This window comes from Micromys minutus (assembly GCF_963924665.1).
Source record: "Micromys minutus genome assembly, chromosome: 23".
In the NCBI taxonomy this organism is placed as follows: domain Eukaryota; kingdom Metazoa; phylum Chordata; class Mammalia; order Rodentia; family Muridae; genus Micromys; species Micromys minutus.
In genome coordinates, this window is record NC_137958.1 from 23,027,199 (window position 1) to 23,033,269 (window position 6,071).

Genomic DNA, 6,071 nt, shown 5'->3' on the forward strand with positions numbered 1-6,071 from the left:
TTTTATAATTATACTAGGATATGAAAGGTATAAAATATTACCATAGTACACCTCAAGGTAAATGATTCACTAGATTGTGCTCAGTAGGTTTTACGAAAAAAAATCTGTTCTCCTCTCCAATTATGCAGTATGTTTTGCCCACAGTAAGGGTTCAATAACTGTTGAACATACTGTCTACACTGCAGGTGAGAAGAGACGGGCCCTTATGGGTGGACATCAAGTATAAGTGGAATTAGCATGGGAAGGAGTGGTTAGATGTAAACTGTATGGAGTACACAAGTAAATAAACTCAGAGGCCAACAAACAGTGAAGCAGAAAATACTGGCACTGGAATAAACAAAGGCAAGATTTTCCAACATCGCATTAAGTGGACTGAGATAACTAGGAAAAGCTTTATATTGGACCACACCTTTACCATCCAAGTTAATTTGAGACAGACCAAGAGAGGCACTGTTAGAGACTATGGCTGTCTTCCTTGATATTCAGACATCCTAGTTTCTAGTAGCTTATGGACAGGCTACCCATGAGTCAATAAAAACCTGTTCATATTTAGGGATTAGTTTCCACAAGTACAAAGTTGAATTTCCTTTTATTTGTCCTAAAATGCTTACTTTCAAACTTGAAGGGACTTCAATTATTCGATGTAGTTTTTGATAATCCTTTTATCTTTTCAGACCAGAGTCAAAATATTCGTACAGTATTCATACTGCAGCGCCTTCCACCCACCCTTTGGTCGCTTGAACTGCCCTTCTTTGGTTCCTTTTTCCGCTTTCAGAACTGTACTGGTTACTCCAGCTGCAGTTTGGTCTATTGTTGTCGGAATGGCTTCGGCTACGCCATGGTCTTCCACTCGGTCTACTGTTTCTAGGACTGTAAGATCTCCTATAGTTATAATCAAAGGAGCGACTCCTTGATCTTCTTTCATAACTTCGGCTTCGAGAACGTCTATATCGGTCATAATCGTCATATCGTGAAGAGCTGTATACATTCCTCCCTTCCTTGGCTTTCATTTGATTTGGTGTCTTTCGATCCCTCTGTGCGAACTGTATTTCCATTTGACGCCCACAAATCCATTTTCTGTCCAAATTATGTAAAGCATCTTCAGCATCACGAACATCCTCAAATTGAACATATGCAAATCCTCTTGGACGTCATGTGTAGAAATCAAGTGGAACATAAACATCTACTATTGGACCATAACGACCAAATTCCCGACGTAAATCTTCAAACCTGGTGTCGTCCGCCACGTTTCTGACAAACAGAAAGGTGTTTGGGGGGGGGGGGCGCGGGTATCGGGACACGACGGCTTCGGGACTCTAGGCCAGCGGCACTGATGGGCTCGGCAAACCGTCTGCAGCTCCGGCGGCGGCTCACATCCCGAGGAGGTTACTCTTAAAGCATCTTACAGCAAACAATTATTTGGAATGTAAAAAAAAAAAAAAAAAAAAATCTAGAAACTTGGAAAATATGTAGGCTTTTTAAATCTTCATGTCTCCAAGTGGATTTGTATTATTTTGCCTTATATTTAATAAAAGCTGAATACTTGAGTAGTTCTAATTTTTAATTTGACTAGATTTGAACTAAGATATTAGATATTTAGAACATCTCCAAGACCTTCCTAATGAATTCTGTCCTTAAAGTTTAAATGTTTGATTACCCCACACAGAGCTATAAATATGGGTTGGATGAGGGGGGGAAGGCACTCAGCCTAGGCTGTGGTGTTTTATCACGTGGACGAAGGAATTTTAACTAAGACATAGCCAAGTTTTCGTTCCTCCTGCCCTTAGAACTTCGGATTTGTTCTCTAGATTTGCAGCGCCATTAATGGAGAATCTTCAAGTATTCTTAAGCAGGTAAGCAAATTTGGTTAGTAAGAAGTAACATACTTTCATTTAAGATTTTTATTTAATTTTTGAGAAATCAGTTTATTTCAACTTAGCTTTTTACAGTTGTCAGCTCAAACAGAAGTACTTGCATGCATACATGCATCATACATACATACATACATACATACATACATACATACATACATACGTACATACATACAAAACAGAACTGCATTGGTGGTTCTGTTTGCTAAGTTGTAACACTAATTTTCAGTTTTATTTTATTCCTCGGGTCAAATTTTCATTGATAACTTGTGAGTTTCTATATATAAATACAATCTTCATTAATAAACAGTTTTGAGCTTGAACCATAGAAAATTTCAAACAGGATAGTTCTATTGTCAAGTCTGAGAATTCTTATAGTGACTTATATAAATTCAACCACAAATATTTCTGAGTTCCCTTTCAGAAGCAACTATTTGCTTGTCCCAAAATCTCTGCTGGTTTGTTTGTTTGAAACTGACACAGACTTGGAAGAGAGAACCTCAGTTTGGACTGTAGGCATGAATGAGATTTTTCTTTTCGTAGTTATGCAGGAGGAGTGCCTAACCCATTGCGGGTAGTGCTATCCTTGGGCACATGGACCTAGGATGTATAAAAAATTAGAGCCCTGGAGTATTAACCAGTTTCCATTGTTTCTCTGTGGTCCCTGCTTCAGTTCCTACCTCTAAACTCATGTCCTGAGCTCCTGTCCTTGCCTGTGTCCATGAAAGACTATCCTGTAATCTGAAATGATCGCACGCACTCTATGTTCTAGCACACCAACAGAAAATTACTGCCATCTGTTGCTGGGAGCAGTAAACTGAGCAGTCATTTTCCCTGAAGGATCCCCAAAATATATGAAGCATCCAAAAAGATACACTAGGTACCTCTAATCCCATATGATCCTTTCCTTACTCCATCATAGCTCTTGCATTGTACTCTATATAAACAAACCCTCAAAAGTGTCTGAGCGCCTCATGTATTCTAGAAAAGGTTGGGATTCTATAGGAGGTAAACTCAGATAAATGTTGTTTTTCGGGTTGTTTAAAAGAGTAACTTTGGGTGTCAGCTGACTCCAAGAGGAGCTTCTTGGAGGAGTCACTAAGTGAAAGGTCATTGAATATGGGACATTCCTCAATGGGCCTCACTGTGCCCCAAAAGGCTAGCCAGCTCCCTCTGGTCCCAGCAGGTGGAGCACATTATTGATGGGTCACTATTGATAATCTTTGATGTACCTGCCTGTTGCACAAGAAAACTAAAATGGCCATGTGGTAGCTGTAGCTTAAAATTGAGCCATTTTCCCAGTTAGTAAACATAAATGCAAGGGGGTGACAACAGAACCGCTTTTTTTTTTTTTCTCATCTGTTCTTTTTTAATGAGGTACCAGAGTACCATAGAAATATTTGAATTTAAATTACATGACATTCCAAATGATGATACTCTAAACTCAAAAGATAATGGCCACTAAACAGATACTATTGAATGTATTGAATTCTGATAACATCCTGGTTTATTCTATATGCTGGTATGACTATGGGCCCATGCCTATACCTTTTTTTAAAATGTACATTCAATCCCCTTGCCTAACATATTGTTGTACAGTGTCATGCCAATACATGATACCCTCTGTATGCTCTCAAAATGTGGTTGCTAAATATTGTTGCTTATGCCTGTAATCTTAGCACAAGGAGGCTGGGGCAGGAGGATCATGAGTTCAAGGCTAGCCTGGACTGGATAATTAGATCTTGTCTCAGGAAGAAAAAGAAAATCACCTTGTGTAATATATGCCTACCATCATGCCAGTAACTGGCGAATGTCAGTTGGTACTGATGACGAGTCTGTGCTTCTGCTTCCACCCTTCCCAGCACAGCCACTTTGTTCACACGCCTCTTGGGTGGCATTCGAGTGCGATGTGAAGATGTTTGCTGCCACGTGCTACTACCTCTTATATTCATTCTCTTTTTTTCCTCTGGGCTCTTTAAAAGCCAATAGTGGGTTTTGCTCTTAAAAGCTCACCCTGAGAAAGGCTTGAGGCTACACTGGGATCCTGCACACCCACCCAGTGTAGTTGCCAACTGGCTCATACTTTCTATTAGCTTAAATATGTATCTTCGTAGTATTCTTTGGCGGATACCCCACAATAATCGCAGAAAAAAAACTTCCTCCTCGAGAAAGTATGTAACTACACTGAAGATGGGTTGATCTTACTCTAAATCTCCCAGAGACTCGGCTGCGACTTTCCCACTGGAACTTGCCTTAACTTCTTTTTTAAAAAATTTAATTTAATTATTTTGGTTTTGGATGTCTTGTCTACATGTATTTTTTTGTAAGATCCAATTGTGTACGATCCAATTAAGACTGGACACAAGCCCTCATATCAACATTGGGTGAAGCTACCCAGTAGGATGAAAAGGATCCCAAGAGCAGCAAAAGAGTCAGACACATACCCAACTCCCAAGGAGTCCCACAAAATCAGAGGACCTAGCATTGACCCATACAGACTTTGTGATTGTTCCTTCACTCTGTGAAGGCCCCTGAGCCCTCTTAGTTGATTCTGTATGCCATATTCTGGTGTCCTTGTCCCTCTGGCTTCTACAATTTTCCCCTCCCCTTGTCCACGGGGTCCTCTGGGTCCCAAGGGCTTTCTGACTAATGTTTGGCTGTGGGTCTTAGTATCTGCTCTTATCAGCTGCTGGAGGAAGCATCTCTGATGACGATGGTCTTGGTACCAATCTATAAAAAGAATCTGTTTGCTTTGCTTGCTCTGCGTATCCAGACTCCAGTTCCTGGCCATCCAGGCACTGTCAGGCATTGGTCCCCTCTCATGAAGTTGACCAGTCAGTGGTTGACACTCCCTCAAGTTCTACACCATCATTGTCCCACCACATTCTATAGACAGGACAGATTGTAGATCAAAGGTTTTGGGTTGATGGCCCAATCCCACCACTAGAAGCCTCACTTAGTTACAAAGATAATAAACAGTTCAGGCTCCAAATTTTCCATTACTACCCTCGTAGAATCTTTGGAGTTTCTATTGCTCTAGGTTTCCACATCACCAAGCTCCAATTGTCCTTCAATTCCAGTTGTTTCTCCCTATACTCTCTCACTCCATTGCCCCCAACCTGTTCCCTCCTGTTCCCATTCCAACCTGCTCACATCACCTGAAAAACGTATTTCCTCTTCCCAGGGAGGTCCATGTGCCCCCCTAAGAGCTCTTCTTGTTACTTAGCCTTTTCGGGTCTGTGGATTTTAGCATAATTATTATTTACTTAACAGCTAATTAATATAAATTAATACATACTATGTTTTTCTTTCTCTGTCTTTGTCACCTCACTCAGAATAATTTTAAAAATTTCTTATTCCCTTATATATTACATATATATTTTATTTATATTATATATTATAACTTTACTTTAATATATTTGTATTATGTTGTAATATATGATATATATTATATCTGTATAAATCTGTATGTATATGTATATATTGTATATGTAATATGTATGTATATTATATGTGTAATGTATGTATACATATATTTATATCATTGTATGTGTATGCTGATCTATATCGAGTACAGTTTTTTCTCCCTCTACTTCCCTCAGTCCCTTCCTCCCCCCACACACCTTTCCTCTCTCCCAGATCCCTTCCTCCTCCCCTTAGAGAAAAGAGGCCACTCAGGAACATCAAACAAACACAGCCATATCGAGCTTACAGTAAGACCAGACACAGTCCATCACATCAAGGCTGGACACGGCAACACAGTAGGAGAAAAAGGGCCCCACAAATAGGCAAGACTCAGTCCCACTGATAGGATGCCCACAAGAACACCAAGCTACTCAGCCATAACACATATACAGAGGATGTAGGTTTGACTCCTCCAGGACCTCTGATCTGTACAACTTCCCAGGACTCCTCACCAGCTGATCCTCTAGGCCATGTCCTGGTATGTCCTTGACCCCTCCTCTACAGGATTCCCTGAGCTCTGCCTAATGCCTGACTATGGTCTCTGCATCTGCTCCCATCAGCTGCTGGATGGAGTCTCTCTGGTCCTGATTATTATCTCCAGTCCCAGCACACTCCAGAGAGAGGACAATGTCTGTCTGTCCTGTCTGTATGTTGTGGCTGGGTGTATGTCCCAATCCCTTTACCTGAGGCTTTCCTTGCTGGTTACAGAGTATGGCCAGTTCAGGTCGCATGTCT

At 40.7% G+C, this 6,071-nt stretch overlaps 1 pseudogene across 1 annotated transcript; it reads right to left on the minus strand.

The window, feature by feature from the left end:
• Nucleotides 1-701: 701 nt before the first annotated feature.
• On the minus strand, nucleotides 702-6,067 carry LOC308435649 (annotated as a pseudogene). The gene is made up of 3 exons: nucleotides 6,020-6,067; nucleotides 3,641-3,844; nucleotides 702-1,316 (listed from the first exon to the last, which is right to left on the minus strand). The product of its transcript is annotated as an uncharacterized misc_RNA (transcript).
• Nucleotides 6,068-6,071: the final 4 nt, after the last annotated feature.